At 41.5% G+C, this 18,983-nt stretch overlaps 1 long non-coding RNA gene across 2 annotated transcripts; it reads right to left on the reverse strand.

The window, feature by feature from the left end:
- Nucleotides 1–568: 568 nt before the first annotated feature.
- On the reverse strand, nt 569–15,214 carry LOC132334206 (uncharacterized). Of its 2 annotated transcripts, XR_009488352.1 has the most exons (6): nt 14,878–15,214; nt 14,271–14,367; nt 12,888–13,013; nt 9,981–10,097; nt 5,959–7,966; nt 569–2,465 (listed from the first exon to the last, which is right to left on the reverse strand). It is a non-coding gene; the product is annotated as an uncharacterized LOC132334206 (long non-coding RNA). The 2 variants fall into 2 exon arrangements; XR_009488351.1 differs by lacking the exon at nt 569–2,465 and having other exon boundaries at nt 2,506–7,966.
- Nucleotides 15,215–18,983: the final 3,769 nt, after the last annotated feature.

The following is an 18,983-nucleotide window of genomic DNA, read 5'->3' on the forward strand; positions in this document are numbered from 1 at the left end:
GTTAGACAGCATCGAAGTGAATGAACTGCTCTGCATTCAATTCAGAGGAGCCAACAGCAGAGCCTGAGTGTTTCTGAGAAATTCAGGTGTCACAGACAACCTGACTTCTCTCCTTTAAGCTCAGGGCTTCACCAGTTCTGTGACAGGAAACCAAGGGACTTGGTAAATCACAGCCGTGTCTGAAAGAATTCCTCGTGTTCTGGGAAGCAAACATTTGAACCTTTCTCAGTATGGTCATCTGAATATGAATTACACAAGTTCACAGAGCATACAGAGAAAAAGGTTTGGACAGACTATAGAAGCAATTTTAACACCTACTTTCCTGGAATATGGTTATTTTTAAATCAAGTCTGAGTTTTGAAATGTAAATATTACAGGCCAAAGCTAAATTACAAAGTAAGTTCTGTTTTTCAAATGTTTAAATTTTTTTTAAATAGGTATACTGGAGACAGGCATAATACAGGAGTATAAGGCATTTATTGGTGAGCAGCATGAAATAGCTAGTACAGCTCTTAAGTCTGCAATTTTAGCATTCTTAAACAACACTAAGTACTTGTTTCTTGTTCCAACTAAGTATTTTTTATTTTATATGCAGATATATAACATTCTAAGTAAGCTAGTGGCAGAGAAAATGTACATTCAACCTCCCCTCAGCTTTGAAGCAAGTTAAGTTACATGATTCAGGGTTTTGTTTTCCACACCATGGGAAGAATAAAAGTGTCAGTAAGGAAACTCTTCCTTATAGCTAAAAATGTAGAATCTTCATAAAATGAGCAAACAACAACCAGCCAAGGAGAAAACAAAGCTGTCATGTCCACTTCAATCATAATGAACAGTGGTATTTCCATTTGCTAGATCAGAAAATGGGTTCTCTTTTTTCAGGAATTACAAAAAAAGCAACATCTCATGCTCTTGGACTCCCTGCTTGTCCAAAGGCTTTCTGCCAGACTCCAACATGCTCGGGATAGAGCTATGTCAGGCAGGCCAGGGAAGCTGTCCCTGAATAATCACCCAGCTCTCGCAAAAAGCAAGCAGTGGAGCAGAAGAGAGAGGCCTCAAGTTGTGCCAGAGAAGGTTTAGAGTTAGACTGGATACTAGGAAAAATTTCTTCACCAAAAGGGTTTTCAAGCCCTGGAACAGGCTGCTCAGGAAAGCCCTGGAGTCAGCAGTGCCTGGAGCGCTCAAAACAAGTGTAGCTGTGTCACTCAGGGACATGGTTTAGTGGTGAGCACTCTGGTGCTGGGTGAACACCTGGACTCGATGATCTTGGAGGTCTTTTCCAACCTACATGACTCTGTGCCTCTGTGATTCTCATGAGTGAGCCCTGAGCACAGAGCGAGGATGCAGCACTAGTGCACCAAGCCCAGCCTGACTGACTCATGATGCAAAACTTAGCTGAATAAATCCCAGAACAGCGGGATTATTGCATGACAAAAATTTTTAGCTACATGACAGCCCTGTGGTTGGGACCTGGGAGGGTACCTGTGTCCATCAGAGCACTGTTCCTGTACAGCACTTGCTAGGAGTCAGCCGTGGTGCCCAACACTATGCTCAAGTCTCCTCTCATCGCACAACTCACTTCCTTCTTTGCACCTGCCCCACCCAACTAGGGCACTGTGGAGTGGTGAACAAGGTCATCCAGCAAAGTGACTACTGCCAAACACCATGTATGAAGCTTTAGGCCCAGTACTCACATGAATTAAGAGGAAAACCTACTTTTATTTTCCTAGGCTTATTCATATAATTAATTAATATCTCAATCAGTCAAGAACAGGCAAAGACATAACAGTATTTCAGTGCATTCCTTGGGGAAACACTGCACAGAGACAGCACAATTAATTTAGACAAGATCCATTTAGATAGCAAGTTAATTTTAATGGCTAGAAATAGACAGGAGAACCATTTTTCAGAAAACACCAAGAAAGTCAAATTTTCTCTTCTCTTCTCTTACCTGTTGTCTGTCTCCATTAAACATGCTTTTGTTTGAAGGCAAAGACAAGGAGAAAGCATGGCAAAACCTCTGTTGAATTTCTGCAGATTTCTGGGGCATTCAGGCCAGGTAACAGAGAAACTCACTGCTCCTCTACTGGGTAGGCACATTTGTCCCCCAGCTCATCTACACATTGAAACCGTATCAAAGCCTGAAATTACCCAATGTCCGGCTTAACTATATTAAAATCAGCTCTCTTATGTCCTCCCAGTATTAGAAATACAGCTTGCCAGAGCTAAGTCAATTAATTAATTAGATTTTTTTTTTTTTTTTTTTTTTTTGCCTGTCTTGCAGTGATCTGACCGAACATAGTGGTGGTGGGGGGGAAATAGCAAATAATCCTCATTCAATTTATAAGCAAAGTAGGTTACTGTAAAGTTGTCCTTGTCATGGAGTGCCAAAGTGCAGTATGCAGTTCTTGCCTCCTTGTGGGTTGCCATCTGCCATTGCACCTCCCTCTCCTTCCTCTGGCTCCCTGTTGGGGTAAAGTTGATGTCAGAGGCTTTGGCAAGCAGTGGAAAAAAAGAAAAAATCCAGCACCGTGAGTTTTCTACAGGCCAGTGTAGTCTGCTTCTAATATTGCTTCAGTCTGTGCCTTCAGGAAATAAAATTAAACACAGCTTGTGCTGCTCTGGGGCTCATGCCCTAAATCACTGTAAAACAAGTGCCCTGGAGAGCCTCTGTTTGGCCCAGGAGATGGGATTGTTGCAGAGAAGTGTTCTGCCTTCTCACACCACTCTGCAACACTCAGTGACTATGCCACACTGTAGTGAAGCTGGGCTTTCAAAGTTTGAATAACCCATCTCTGGGCATTTAAAAATTGCTTCCAGTGTTTGATTTCAATAACTGCATCTCTTAACAGCTCATGGGAGGCTCTTTCTTGCAGTGGGAAGTTCTTCTGCCTGTGTTTGCACAGGTCATTCATTACACTCAAGCACAGATTAGGCTCCACTCAAGGAGAATTTCACTTTTAAATCATAAGGCAAAATGGGATCTGCTGATTGCCATGCAATAACCAACAAACTGGAACTGGAGAAAATATCTGCTTTCTACCTCCCTGCTCAGCTTCCATCCAGGCTGCTTTTGCAGCATGAAATAAAAGTCCTGAGTGTTACTGACCAAGAGCACACGTTCTCTGAAAAACAAAGCAGATCTCAATAACTGTTTTCTGCTATAGCTGCCCCCAACTATGGTGTTTCTATGAAAGAAAAATTAACTGACAAAAAAAGAAGAAGATGCCTCTGTTTTCCCAGGAAATCTCTCCTGTAGCTATCTCAAACCCATTTTTACATCCAAATGGGTATTTGCTTTCCTGGCTTTATTTTTAGGAAAAAGAAGCAGGAAACAGTGTAAGCTTATTAGTTTATGAAGTGTTCATTATAATTTAATTTTATGCTTGTGCAAGACAGAGCCTGAACTTTTTGGGCAAGATTTTTTCAGTAAAGACCATGACATTCATGTCAAATACAAGGTCTGAATGCTGGGCAAAAGAAATGTTCAGCAGAAGCTCTTTTATGTGTGTGGTTCCATAATTTCATTCTCACATCACAGTGCAACAGAGGGAAATGAAGTCCAATGAGTTTTTAGGTAACTCTTGTTATAACCTATATTTTATTCTATTTTAAGTTTGTAGAAATGTAATTTTAAATGAAATAGACATGTCTGGCTCTTTGGAGTTAAGCAGGCAATTAATAGAAACCAGTGCAATCTAAGCACCCTGACTCACGTTCCCAGAGGCAAAGAGCTGCTGTGGCTTAGGATGCTCTGTTTTGCAGATTAGTTCTCTCACAGCAGTGTCAGCAATAAAATGTTTGCACCTCAGCCACAGCAATGCCAGAGCAGACATATCACTGAAAATTAATCTTCATCAGAGATTTAAACAAGTGTGCCTGCACCAGATCAGGAACAAAGGTTTTCTTCTTCCAGCTCTTCTACATAAATGTTATTTCTAGGCAGTGGGGCAAGGATGACATTTGGGGACAGCAGGACTGGTTTTTTCAGAGCTCCTGTCTAGGGGCTGTGCAGACAGTGGGTGCAAGACTGGGTGTCAGCATCCATGGCAAGATGCTTCCTCAGGTCCCTGCTCGATATTTCTGTCAGAGCAGGGATTAACAAAGGAAGGAAAGGTTTTTCTCCAAAGTTCACTGAATGACTGTCCATTTTTCCAGACAAAAGGCAGCACTTAACCCCATCATTGCACTGAAAAGGAATATTCTTGAATGAACCCTCCCACAAAAGTGGCTTATTTTATGTGAGGTGTAAAAAGATTTCACGCTAAGATAAATTGACAATTATTTGCCATGATGCAGCAACCTTCTCCTTTCAGAGTCATTCATGCAGCTTTACCCTGGGCAATATATATAGATCTGTCTGTCCCGTGGCTATAAGTCTTCACACAAATCTGCCAGGCTTTCAGCTCTAATACCCTTCACATGAGGCTACTGGTTCAGCTTGTATCTATTGCTTAATCAATGAGCAATAAAACTCCAGCCGCTGCTGAACTGCTGCTTCAGCTAATAAAGGCTTGGTCTGCTTTGCCAGAACATCCTAATTACTAATAATGAAATAATGCAAGTAGATCTGATATATTTGGAAGTTGTACTTTTTTTCTTCTACCAAAATGGAAACTCAGTAAGTCTTGGAGCTTTATTCCTCACTGAATTACTCTTTAATTAGACCTGTTTGCCTCAGCTGCTCTTTGTAGCTGCAGCTCTCCCTCTACTCAGTGTAGGGGGAAATCTTTAACATCACCACCTACAGGGCCACAATGTCTTCTGCAGCAGACTGCAGAATACCACTATCCATCCCTGGGTAGAGACAGATTTAATACCCACCCTTTGCCCCAGTGGGTTAGAAAAACTGACTGGTGGTGCTGCACCTTCTCTGGACTGACAAAGATAATAGCAGCAGGCTTGGTTTGCAACAGCAGCAGACTGTAAAGGGACTGGCAGCAGTCTCATAAACACAATGCCAGTAACAAATATCATTAATTTGTCATGTATTTCTTTTCCCTGTGCTTCTGTGTTACAGAGGGCACTGAGCTGAGCCTGTGCACGCTACAGAAATCTCTGGCCGGGCTGCAAAAGATCCTTGGACCTTAGCACACAATAATAAGTTTAACAAAGACAGTTTGGGGAATCTGCTCTGAAACAGCTCAATTCCTGTCTCCTGAGGTCCTGAAGATTAAATGGCTACTGGAGAGCCAGAAGCACTGGAGGCCTGTTGAGATAGGTAAGCATACCTGCCCTGCAAACAGTGGTTTCTAGATGGACTTCCAGAAAGGGTTCTGTGGAAAGAACTGCAGTGACACAGAGGTAAGGGCTCTTACAGAAACACTGCTCAGTGGCCGAGGGGGACAGATTGATCTCCAGGTGAGCCAGCAGTGAAAGATCTCATGTCGCTTTGTGTATCCATGGCTTGAAAATATGCAGGTAGCTAGAATGCCTTACAACAAAAATAAAATTACCCAGAGTAGCAGCCTTAGTGGTTATAGTGTAAAAAAGAAGTTTGTGACAATTTTCCTGTATCAGTGCCCATACTGCAGTCTTTTGGGGGAAGAACTCTCTCTGCAGTGTGTAAAAACATGGTTTTCTTTTTAAAAACCTGGTTAAATACTTTTAATTTGTCAATGAATTATATCCTTTCTAACATGGTGCGCACATGTTAGGATACTTTTAACATAATTTCCAGTCATGCTCATTGGAAATACTTTATTCAGAAATGCCTGGTTTGTTCTCTGCAGAGTCTGCAGATGTAGATGGGGTAAGTGAAGAAGTAGCTGCTGCTCTCCAGTTTTGGCAAGGCCTGGATCTCAGTGCAAGGTTTGCAGGAAGTACCAGAGACAGAGTAGTTAGAAAAAGTGCATGCATTGCATATATGCAGGCCAAGGCTGACCTTCTTCCATATTGTGACATTTTTCATGGAATCATAGCATAGTTTGGGTTGGAAGGGACCTGTCTTCCATGTACCTTAGTATAGCTTCTGGGAGGATGTGTTCTGTGGTCTTCCAGATCCAGAGGTGAGGATGGCAGGTTGCTAATTCCCAGTGTTCTTGAGGTACAATAGTCCCCTTTTTCCAGTCACTTGGGACTTCACTTGACTGCCATGACTTTTCAAACATCATGGAGAGTGGCTTGGCAAGTACATCAGCCAATCCCTTAAACTCTGGGATGCATCTCATCAGGTCTTGTAGACTGATGTATCTTCAAGTTCCTCAGGTACTTCCAAACCTGATCGTCCCTTGCAGTACCCTCCAGAGAGGGTAGGAGGGAAGAGAGGTTACCAGTGAAGACAGAAGCAAAAAAATTGTCTTCTCCTCATTCACTGTTACCAGTTTGCCAGCATTATTTATCTCTGTGGGTGTGTATGTGTGTACACTTTCTCTGATCTTCCTTTTCTGGCTGACATGCCTGTTAGAAGCTCTTCCACTCTGTGAATCTCTTGCCAAGTTCAGCTCCAGCTGCACCTGGACCTTCCTGACCCCACCCCTATACAACTGAGCAACATCCCTTTACTCTTCCCAGGATATTTGTGCCTGCCACCCCTATCTGTGCATTTCCTTCTTGCCCTTTAGCCTGACCAGCAAATCCCAACGCAGCCATGCTGGTCTCTTGCCCTCCTTCCCTGATTTCTTATACCTGGGGATTGCTGGCTCTTGTGCCCTATGGGAGAGCATTTTTAAGGAGTTGCCAGCTCCGATCTGCTCCCTTTTCTCTCAGGTCAGTTTCCCAGGGGAACATATTGATTAACTCCTTGAAAGGCTGTAATTTAGCTTTCCTGAAATTCAGGGTCCTGACTCTTTGCCTGACCCATATCCCTCAGGAATGCAAACTCCACTGGTTTGTGATCTCTGCAGCACAGGCTGACTCCAATCTTGATGTCCCTGAGTGGTTTGCTTGTGTTGGTGACCATCAGATCCAGTATCATATCCCCTCCGGTAGGGCTGCCTACTACTGGGCTTCGGAAGTCATCCTCCCTGCATTCCAGGAATGATTTCCTACAGTTCACCATGCTTCTTTCCCAGATGTTGCAATTGTTGAAGTCCCCCAGCAGGACAAGAGCCCATGAGCCTGGTTCCTTGTGCAGCTGGAGCAGGCTGTGCAGCCTATTCCTGTGCCAGTAGGCTCCCCTTGAACAGCAAGCGACCAAATAAAATTTGCAGTGCAGCTCCACTACCATAAAGTTCAAAGGTATTAATGGTTGTATATCAAAGAGGAGGATTATGTGCAAATCTTGAGTCTAGATGATTATGCGTGGCTCAGGTAGCAGCCACACCTGGAATTATGGGCACTTCCAATCCACAAATGTAGAAGTCAGTGAGCTGATAAAAAGAACCAAAAAATATGGTCCCGGGCAACCACAGTATTTTAGGCCTCAGTGCTTGTTTTGGCTGGGATAAAGCTAATTTTCTTCACAGTAACTAGTATGGGCTATACTTTGCATTTGTGCTGGAAATGGTGTTGATAACACAGGGATGTTTTAGCTGTTGCTAAGCAGGGCTTGCTCAGTGTCCAGGCTTTCTCTGTTCTTCACACCACTCCACCAAGTGAGCAGGCTGGGTTTGGACAAGCAGTCTGAAGGGGACACAGCCAGGTCAGCTGTGTGTCACCCCAAGTGACCAAAGGGATATCCCACACCATATGGCATCATGCTCAGCACTTAGAGCTGGGGGAACAAGGAAGCTGGGGACATTTGGGGTTATGGCTTTTGTCTTCCTGAGTCGCTCTTACATGTGATGGAGCCCAGCTTCCCTGGGGATGGCTGAACACCTGCCTGCCCATGGGAAGTGGTGAATTAATTCCTTATTCTGTTTTGCTTGTGCATGTGGCTTTTGCTTTGCCTATTAAATTGTCTTTATCTCAACCAATGACTTTTCTCACTTTTACCCTCCTGATTCTCCACCCCATGGTGCTGGTAGGGGACTGAGTGAGCAGCTCTGTGGGGCTGAGTTGCCAGCTGCAGTTAAAGCACAACCACCTGTAAAATAAATTTGTATTACATAGAGGAGGTATAAGACATATTTTGTACTATCTAGCTTAGTGAATACTCAAGAGAGAAACAAGCAGGCTTTATAAATACTATCAAACCAACATCACAAATGAAAGAAGGGAATTATTTATTCTCAGAAAATGGCAGGTCAAGAAGAAAGGCCCTTAAGCTGGGGAAAGTTTAGATTACAAAAAGCTCTTCATGGAGCAATTAGATAGTCATATGTATATACCTAAAAAGAAGTGAAAAATATGTGTTTTGATTGTTTAAAAGTTGCCATTAGAGTGTGTCAGAGCAAACCCCTATTGAAAATGGCCTGCAGTAGCATGGAATGAGACATACTCTTGGTTCATAGAATTAATAAAGGCAGCTAATTGGGAAATAGCTCTGGTGCCTGAGTCACTCTCTACCTGCTATTTTACATCTTTTGCAAAGTAGGCATAAAAATGCTAATATGTAGTCAGAATAAAATGTCACTGTTCTGGCTGCAGTGATCTTCACACTTATTTTACTGTGTTGTCAATTTCTGCATATGGCAGTATCAAATCCACTTCTCTTGCTGTATGTATTTAAGGAAAGTTTAAAGAAAACAGAAAATGTCTTTGTCAGAAGGCCATCCTGTCCTTTAAATGCATAGAAAAGGACTGAGTGATCTCAGTTCTGACACTGGTATCTATCTTTTTACATACATTATTCCCCTCCCCAGTGAAGTCAATAGGAATAATAGTTTCCTCCTTCTACACTTTTTATGGATCCCATGCCAAAAGTACATGATGGGGTTTACTTTGGTTTTTTCATTAATATCTGCAATGTAATCAGTACATTGCAGAAGTCAACAGTACTCTAGAAATAGGGATACAGTCTTATCTAAATAGCTTTTTTTTGACAATAGAATAAAGAATTGGAATGGATTCACATTTGATAATTTGTTTTCTCCACATGGACAGCTTTTCTTGCTGTAACAGCACTTCAAATATAATGCATTTAAATGGTTACTGTGTTACAGCTTTTTCTGCTTTTCTGTGAAAAAGTAGTTGATGTTCTTCTCTAAAAAAGAATAAAGGTTAAATGTGATTTCAAGAAGAAAAACACATTTCTTTTCATAGCAAAATAATTTTGAGGCAGGACAACCTTGAGTTCAAACTAATTGGTAAGATTCCTTCAAATTAGTAATGGATTGTCACTGTCAAAATCTGTTTCTTTACAGTAGCATGACATTTTCCATCCCTTAAGTTCTCACAGGAACATACATAAATTTCGATGACAGAGCTTTCAGAAAGCCTGTAAGATACATGTCTAAATTGTGGCTATAGTCCTAAACTATTTTTCAGAACTAGAAAGGATAATACTGTAAAATCAGGCCATTTCAAGTTAGCAGTGACAAATGCTCAAACCAGTTCCTTAAAAGGCTCAGAACTGGGGCTGATAAGGACTGATTAAATTAATTAGCTCTGGAAAACTCCCAAGACTTTCACGTGTTTCTTATGCAAAAGAGATAAAATTCAGAGATAATTCCAACTTTCCTACATTCATGAAAGATAAGTATACCTAGAGTGCCTCCTGCTTTGGAAATGTTTTTGGAGAGCATGTTCTACAAACACATAAACTACCTGGCACTGCGCTTCTCCACTTTTATGCTGATGTGATTAAAATCTGGAGGATCTCCTCAGAATAAAGTCTATGTGAAACCCAGAGTAAAGCCTTGAGAAAGTCTCTCCTCCCATTTAACTGACTAAGTCAATTTTCTAAAAATGTTTAGTTCAGTGTATTGTTCTAATAAATAATTCCTTAACTGACTTTACAACATTATATGAAAGTCTGACAATAAATATTGCAGTCATATTCAGTTCAAAAAGAATAACATCCTCAGGACACTGTGGGCATCTGCCAGATGAGTGAAGAAAGATAAATGAGGGCATGTATCATTAGCACTTAAATGCCACAGCCCTATCTGTAAACTAATGAGAATTCATTACAAAGGTACTAGGGAAAAGCAGATTACCTTGGATTTATGGAAAGGTAAAGCTGGTTTTGCTTATTGTCTGTTTGCTTGTTTTCAAAGTCCTTACAAATGAACAGCCACCACCTTCTTTATTGTGCTTTTCTAGTTTTCTCCTGTCTGTGAAGTTGAAAAGATTAATATTAGAAACCTGATTCAGATCCAATTGAATTTGTTGAGCTGCTTTGTGAAACACCTGACCTTAAGGCAGGGATGCTTCTTCATCTGTATTCTCACTCAACCTCAGCAAGTGTCAGCTGGTCACGTAGGAGAAGATTTTGGAGGGACCACTGATGATATATTCCCTTTAACATGTATGAATTCTCTGGAAATGTTTTGCACTGACCTGAAAATTCTGAAGAAGGGCTGGAAGAGACTGTGATAGTGGACACGTAAAACTGGGACAATCCGCAACAAAATCCTGGAATCATATAATCCTGAAGGCTGGGAAAGATCTTTAGGATCATTGAATCCAACTATCAACACGGCATGGTCAAGTCCACCACTAAATTCTACCACTAAGTGCACTAAATTCTACCACTAAGTGCCATATATCCACATTTTTTAACATCTCCAGGGATGGTGACTGTACCACATCTCTGGGCAGCCTGCTCCAATGCTTGATTACTCTTTCAGTGAACATATTTTTCCTAACATCCAATCTAATATGATATCCAGGGAAAAGATGCAAACAGAAATGAGTTAGGAGTCCAGTGTGAGACGGCATGCAGCACCAACACTTCTCAGAGCATCCAAGCCCTGCACCAGCATTTCTCATTTCTTCAGGTTTAAATAAAAAGTAACTGGGTTTGCAGTGAAAATTCTAGCTCCCCATTTGATCAGATATTGGGAAGTAAAATAAACATGTGCTGTAAGGGTACAGATGAACATGTGAGTGAAGATGGGAAGTGCACGGAATGGCATTTCCATCTTCTTTCTGTCCCTTCAGGGCTTGCATATTTTTTTCTGGAATCATGAAATATGAATTCCTTTTGAGAGGGACTTGCTGAACTCTATGGATTGTTCTGGTGTCTGAGGCCAGGAAGAGGAGTGTGATGCCCTCTGAGGCAAGTGAAAGTGCCTCTGAGGCAGCTGGATGGGTTTGTATGGGAAACTGGAGGCCTATGGACAACTTCTGAAGTCAGAAAGCCTGAGCAGTGACCTCTGTGCTGGTAAGGCATACACAGGTTCTGTGTTCATACAAGAGCTCCCTGTTGGACAGGAGCTCCTTACCACCTAGATGCTGAGCTGTCCATCAAGGTCTGTCAGAGGAAGCCTCATTCCAGTAATCCCTGGACTTTAAAGCACTGATGTAAATTGCAGCAGTCTGGCAGCTGCTATAAATTGCATCCAAGTTGGGCTGGATCAATACAATCCAAAGTCTCCTTGGATCCTGCTCTTTCTCGTACCAGGAAGAGGCTCTAATATTCTTGTGTCTTAAATGGGGGTACCATGGCACAAAGATATAGGACAATATAAGTTCAATGTAAAGCATGGAAACTGTTGGCCATGGTTTGCAGAGTCAGGCCTAAATCTGTACCTGTTCCCTGCTTGGTTATGACTGCAGCTGGTCCCTTCATCTCCACCCCACACTGAGGTGCCCTGTTAAGAAAGAAGGCAGCTCAGCAGTTCAAGTGCTCACTGGTGAGTGGAAATTTTGCTGCTGCCTCTTAAGGTTTGTTGTACATGAAGAACAAATTCTCTTGCCTGCAGTATTCTGGCAATGAGTACTTTTTGCAGATTGATTAAATGCTTCAGCTTTGCTCAGTCTATTAATCTCAGCAGCCATTTATTGCTTCATATACTACAGTGCATTGGGGATTATCTCTTAAGCACTGCGTGTAGAAGGCATGTAGCAGCAAGATACAAATCTTGTGTCTTGGAAATGCTTCTCTGGAAATAATGAAAAGCAGCTGTCAGTAAAAAGCAGGATGGTTTGTATTGGCACTGGATGCCTCAAGCTTTTGTCATCAATACTGCAAACTCCAACGTCCCACCTCACTTGAGTGATACTGACTCAGAATCCGTGGGTTAGTGTAATGTTCTGCTGCTGCTGCACCCTTTCTAGTCTGTTAATTCCCAATGACACCTGACCCAGTGGAAAAGGGACTTGCAACGGTGCAAACTTCCTAGAACAACATGAGCAATGGCTGTTGTGTGTTGGCTGGCGCATTCAGCCTCTTAATCCTGCAGACCAGTGGGCTCTTATCACTCCCCTCCAATGTTGCAGGTATTGTTATTCTGCATATTAAGCATACATTTAAAGGTAATAAGTGCATCCTAGTGGACTAAGCAAACATATATCAACTATGTTAGCAGGGAAGCTACCAGCATGAATAAACCACAGCTCTTTCTTTATCCTGAGTCTTTAAATACCTTTTTTTCTTTTGCTGTGCAAAACCTGATGCTTAGCTAACAACATTAGTAGCAGTGGAGCTATGCTAGTCCACAGCAGCAAAGGGATGGCCTTTTGGCTCTTCAGCCACTCTTACTGACTTTGAGACATCATCTGTCACTCCCTAAATCCTTTCCTTGGTTACTTGCTTAATACTGGATTTTCTTTCATTTCAATAATGTAAAAACAAATAGGCAGATGCATCAGGATGAATTAACTTTGAGTTTACAATTTAGTTAACCAGGTTGCGTTTACATTTCTAGTTATTTGAATGGCTTTGTATAGCACTTATTTTAGAGAGCTTGATACCCACTGAGCAGTGATGCACATGCACAGAGAGAAAAGACTGTGACCGGAGTGTTTTGATGCTCCTTGCTTTCTGGCTGCTCTGTTTAGCCCTCTCTAACACACTGGTACTTAGATGGTCTGTCTATTTATGATCATTTCTTCTCCCTTTGCACATTTCTTAGTTCTTGACTCTTTGCCTTGCTAGCCCATCAGGGTGTTTTACCTACCTTATCTCTTCTGATGACACATCTTCCAGACTTGAACCCTTTGACTTACTGGAAATGATGGAGTAGAAAACAGAAAGTAGTTCTGAAGCTGAACATTTAATGAGATTTACGCGGGGATTCGAAGACCTTTGAAAACAACACAGACAAGATCAGCAATTCTTACCACCTGGCCAGGCTACAGAGTTTCCTGACAATCTACTCTGGCAGTGATATGGAGAGAGTTTAGGAGATGAAGGAGACTGTGATGCCTTCCAGGAGCCCAAACACGAGTTTTCTGTGTCCCAGAATGGTGATGTTCTTTGTGCTCACACCAGCCTGGGCACTCAGCCCTGCATCTCTGCTGCCTGAGCATTCAGGTCACCAACAGCCCAGCTGGGAGCTTTGTTTCTCCCCAGCCCCTTGCCATCCTCATATTACTGCTTCCCTCCAAGTCTTCAAAATGCTTCTTGACCACAGTCAAGCAAGCTCCCAACTTGGTCCTATTTCCCTGTCCACAAAAAGCTCCAAATGCCTATCCCATCACATGTGTATTTGCCACACAGCTGGCTTCTCCTTTCCAACACTGACCTCAGTTCCCCACACCACTTATTCTGGTCCTCATAATATTAAATTGTTTTATAGGTTTCTTAACTAAAATTCAAAGTTATCAAGAACAACCCATGTATGATTATCTAATGTATGATTTGATGAGGAAGGTATTAACATCAAAAATTAGTGCTGGCTTTGTGCACCATCCTGTTAATTCTGATTTAGAATTTAACATTATTCATTTTCTTTCTTTTTCATCCATTAGTTCAGTGATAGCAATGGGGGGGAAGCTAAATTTTTTGTAGCTTTCTTCCTTGTGCCAAATTTATAACTTTATTTGTTTTTAAATTGTTTTCTTTTATTTGACAACAGCCAAAAATTAATTTTGCTTCCCTTCCCCTTCCTGTATGAGCAGGAGCCCTAAGTGTTTCTGCTTTCACCAGTGCATTTTAAATTTCTGTGTGGTGGTCACATCCAAAAGAGAAGCAAACAATGCACTTGTGCAAGTGCAAAGCACAGACCTCCCGTGATTATTCCTGTGTGCAGAACAGCCAGAGTGGCACAGCAAGGAGCAAGGGCTGCTGTGAAGTTTCTCACAGCAGGGTAGGGTCCCCTTTCTCCATTCCCATGCCAGTAAACCAGCATGAACCTCATCAGTTTCAGGGGTCAGAGAAGACTATCTGTGGTAAGAAACCTTTAGAGAGAGTCCGGACAAAGTCGTATCTCCAAAATTGCCCAAGATTTTCAACAGCACCATAGGTCGTTGATGGGGATGAACAAAACAAACAAAACAAAACAAACAAACAAACAAACAAACAAAAAACCCAAAAAACCCCAACAACAAAGAAAACCAACCTGAATCCCATGAACCACCCTTTTCAGTTTTGCCAATTCAGCACCTGTAACATCCCATCGAAGCATCAGGCTTAGCCATTTCACAGTTCTACGTAAACTGAAAAGTAAAAGGTGAAATAAAGTTCAGGGATCTCCTGGGAGTCTACAACCATCTGATATATGGAATGTTTCTCAGACTAGAGAAGGTGAAGGACAAGTGGAAGTCAAAGGCATAACAGTAAAGAGAGAAACATATAGAAGTGCTTAAAAAAAGAAAGAGGGTTTCAATCTGACCTGGTAGCTTCCAGAACACACCTGCAAGATAACAGAGCACAGTCTGGCCAGAACAAGGAGAGCAATTAGTGGCTATGGAGAGAGTGTGAGAGCACAGGGGGGTTATCAGTAGGTTATTATTATTACTGTTAAAATAGCCACTCAAAGCTTTGCCATCGTTTTGCCTCAGTGTGACAGAGACCAAACTGCTCCCAAAGGTGCCATGAATCAGATGCAGACCTTCAATACATGGAGATCCATAATAAGAAAGACTACTCACCAAGACCCTAAGCCAAACCACCTTAACTTTCCTCTTTTCACAGTACAAAATAGTCTCAAAAATATGTGTATGTACCTTTGGTGATATGTTTTTGATGCATATCATGGAAAACAGAATCTCATTTTGTCTACTGAGTGAAGCCACATCTTGTTTACTGATTAAGCATCTTCTCATCAGCTGTTTCTAAAATTCACAACATAAAAAATGAAAATAAATTATTCTGAAAGGTGAAGCATTCATACTGAGTTTGCAGTTCAAATTAGAAGAGTAAAATCTTACTGAGGGAAAAAATCTGGACAATGCACAGGAAACCTTCCTGGGCCTGTCAGTGGAAGCTCTTACGTAGATCATCCACTCTGTGCTACAGGTAAACAATGATCAACATTGCTGAAAGCACCCCCAGGCTGCAGAATGATCCCTCTGATCCATCACTCAGAGCCCCTTGCACCTGGTGGGCTGCTGTGTGCTATCCCATTTTAACACTCACATGAATACACAGAGCGTGCAAAACAAAAGCTTTGCAACTTAAAATTTTCAAACAGTGCTTAATAAAACTGGTCCCTCTTTGTGGCAGCTGTGCCAGGCATCTCAGATTGTGTGCTGCTGGCATCTGCTGCTTAGGAGAGCATCCTGTGGGCTGTGCAGCCTGTCCTGAAAGTCTTCAAACCTCTGTTGAGCAACTCTGAGTGGCAGGGCACTAGATTAAAATTCTTAAGGAGGAAACCTACAGTCCTGATGTAGATTCTTCAATAATGGTGACACAGGGTTGGGGGTTTTGTGTCCGAAGAAAGGTTTCCTTCATGTTGCCAAACTTTTGAACACTGTGAGTTTTCCATGTCCTTACTTCTAGAAAAATAGCCTTTGACAGTCTGAAGCCGTTCAGCCATCACTGGTCATCCCAATTCTTCTGCAAAATCCCCTCCTCTGCCTGTACAAGGAAAAGCAGTAGGAACAAGGATGATGAATACATTTAACAGAAAAAAAGCCAAAGTATGACCCACTGGGGAAAGATTGAGGTACTTATTATAAATGGAATTTTTGAGATACCAGTTTATTAGGGTCTTTTTAAAAGTCAGTGAGCATGTAAAAAATGGGTGATTTGTTTGATATACTATACTTTGATTGCCAAAGTTTTCAGCAAGCTTCTCAAAGAAGCCTCCTGAGAAGAAAGGAGGTGTCCTAATGAACTTTCTTACACACACATCAGTTAAAAGGTGGGAATAAAAACAAGGAAGACATGGCCAGGTTTTGCATCAGAGGCTGGTTACAAGATACTACTGTGGAAATCTGTGCTAGGGCTTGTGCTATACCAGATGTTTAAAAGTTATGTGGCAAAAGGGTAGAGAGTGAGGTTGCAATGTCTGCAGAGCAATGTGTTCAGAGTAAGGCTGACTGTGAAGACATCCAACAAGGATTCTTCTTGTATTTTAATTGGTGACAAAACAGCTCATGAAACAGTGCAAATACATACAATGTGAAGCTGGTACACTGCTTCAGTGTAACACTGATTATATGAACTATACATACATAGTGATGGGACATAAATTAGCTATTTCCACACAGGAAAGGGGATTTGAAGCAATTTTTTGTGTTCAAAAAGACTGAATTGCATATTAGGCATTGTCAGAAAGGGAGCAGAGGAAAATAACAGTAAAAAAGGTCATACAGTTGTAAAAATCTGTCATGCATTCCCATCTTGGCTATAGCACATAATTCTGATCACTCACTTTCACAAAGAGCACTGGAAGGAAGGAGAAAGCTGTCAGAACAATAAATGCATAGAATGGCTCCCATATGATGGCAGACTAAATTCTATGGGAACTTTCAGCTTCCAAATGGTTTGTGAAAAGTGAGCAAGGAACAGTCTTTCACTTTCCCCTAATTCAACAGTCAAATGTCTTCTGAGCTTTATGTTCTAATAAAGAAAATTAAAGAGGTTTTTTTCCATTCAGATTTGAATGATGAACCTTAATTACAAAGAATATTCTACAGGTGAAAAAAGTTAAACAGTTTTTAAAGGGAATGACAAAGTTAATAAAAAATAGATCTATTGATGTAATTAAAAAAGGCAGTCTGCATATTGTCTCCACTGGGGGAGAAATTCCTTATAAGGCCTTTTTCAACACATTTGCCCAATCTCAGCATCTTATATACAGTGTTGAGCTAGCCAGACCTTTGACTTAATCTACCACAGAAGTACTTCTATTCTTGCATTCCCATTTCCAAGACCATCCCCTATGTTCTTGGAAAGAGCTATAGCCAATATGAAGTTTTTAAGAGATGAGTGCCAGTTCTTACTTTTTGCTTTCTTACTCTGCTGCTGGGGGATTCTTCCTAGTGCAGGTCTCTAGAAGGCTTGAGTTGAGACTAAAATAGGACAGCTGAACCTGGGGGTAGTGGGATAATTCAAATTAACTTTGAGGTCCCTTACAGACCTTTGATTTGGAAAGCTCCAGTGCAGATAAACTACTCAGGAAGAGGGTACCTGGGAGAATTATGTCCTGTATCTATCCACATAAATCAGTATTTTGTCCTGAGACACATATCCACAGTCAGAGAGCAATGAGCTCTTGTGGCAAAACACAAATCATGGTCCTTTTACACTTATGTTAAAGGATACAGAAAATTTAGATTTACAGTGACCAATAACAAAATATGCTTCTAATTCCAGTGACATAATCCCAAAATATCCTGTCCCCATCAGTCCCAAGGAACATGAAATTCTGGCTCACAGCACTGAGGGAGTCCTCTTAAAGAAACCACCACTACAACAAAACAATGACTCACAGCAAGATAAAAGTCCAGTGCTTCTTTATCTCTACTTATTCCAGAGCAGATAATGTGAAGCAGTTAACGAGAAGCATCTCATTTCAGTGGAAAGCCTCTCATGTGTAGAAATCCTGAGTGTGAAACTAACCTGTGGAGTTTTTTTAATTCCAAAATTTTCCCTTGTCAGATAGTCACCAATGAAGCTTGAGGCCATCTAGTCCCTTTTATTACCATTATATAGTATAATATTGCAGAGACAACGACATTAGACAAAGACATCCATTAGGAAAGCTATCCTCTATATAGGTGTCAGGACTGCACAAAGACAAGGTTTGTACCATACAAATACTAAACTTGTGTAGTGGGAAGGCATGGGGCAGAGATTTTCATCCAGGACAGCAAATCTATTCCAGTCTTAAAAGACAGATGGATCCTACTGCAGGAAAAAGGGGTACAAAGGAGCCATCAAATTACTCTGGGGGAGCCTCTAAATATTCTCCTGCGTGAATAAAGTGAATAATGGTTTTGCTATTTCTTCTTATATCTCAGTAGATGGTTGATAACTACATTTTGTTCTCTTATCAAAATGGCAATCATTTGCTAAAATCTTTGCTGGGTTTAAATGCCAGACAGTCAACATCTGGTGGGATTAATCACTCCAGAGTATTTAAAAGCTTGTCCAGTATTGCCCAAAGAGGCTGTTTTGGGATAGAAAAGCAGGCCACATGGAGGAAGAATTTGTGGAATCCATCTCAAGCAGGCCACATGGAGGAAGAATTTGTGGAATCCATCTCTCTGCTGGTATTATCTGAGCTGTTCTGCTAAAAACCCAAAGTACATGGCTAAAGTTTCTTACCTCTGTATTACTGTGTCCAAGTCACTCAGGTGCCCTGATCATACATACATTCATGCAATAATGCCAACTCAGCAAGCCACCAGGTATTGCTGCCTGTTACTCAAAGTACTCCAACTCCCCTATTTACCCAAGGGCTCGATTTTGCTGCCTTAAATCAAGGCAACATAATAGCTGCTGCTTTACTTTAAAGGAAACAGTTTCAAAGTGGTTAATCTGGTGAATGTGGTACAAACCTTTTGCCAGCTGTTTACTGCTCTTACAGTTGTTTAAAGGAATAGATGATGGGAAGGCTCAAAACACTGAAGAGGAGCAAACTGAAATTGATTTAAGCAGGTACTTTTACATGGCAGCTGAGTACACAGACACATTATCACTACCCCTAGGCTGAGAGCACTGGCAGTGGCACTCTTCTGGCCCCAGCTTTGTCACCTGAAGATGCTACTGTGGCTCCCTACATGTAACCACCCAGTGGCACAAGGGTCCCATCCAGCTCATCACCAAGTGCAGTCACATAAGTGAGCACTGCTCAGTCTGTTTTGGTGTAGAATCTCCAAAA

Source organism: Haemorhous mexicanus, chromosome 1 (assembly GCF_027477595.1).
Source record: "Haemorhous mexicanus isolate bHaeMex1 chromosome 1, bHaeMex1.pri, whole genome shotgun sequence".
Classification (NCBI taxonomy): Eukaryota; Metazoa; Chordata; class Aves; order Passeriformes; family Fringillidae; genus Haemorhous; species Haemorhous mexicanus.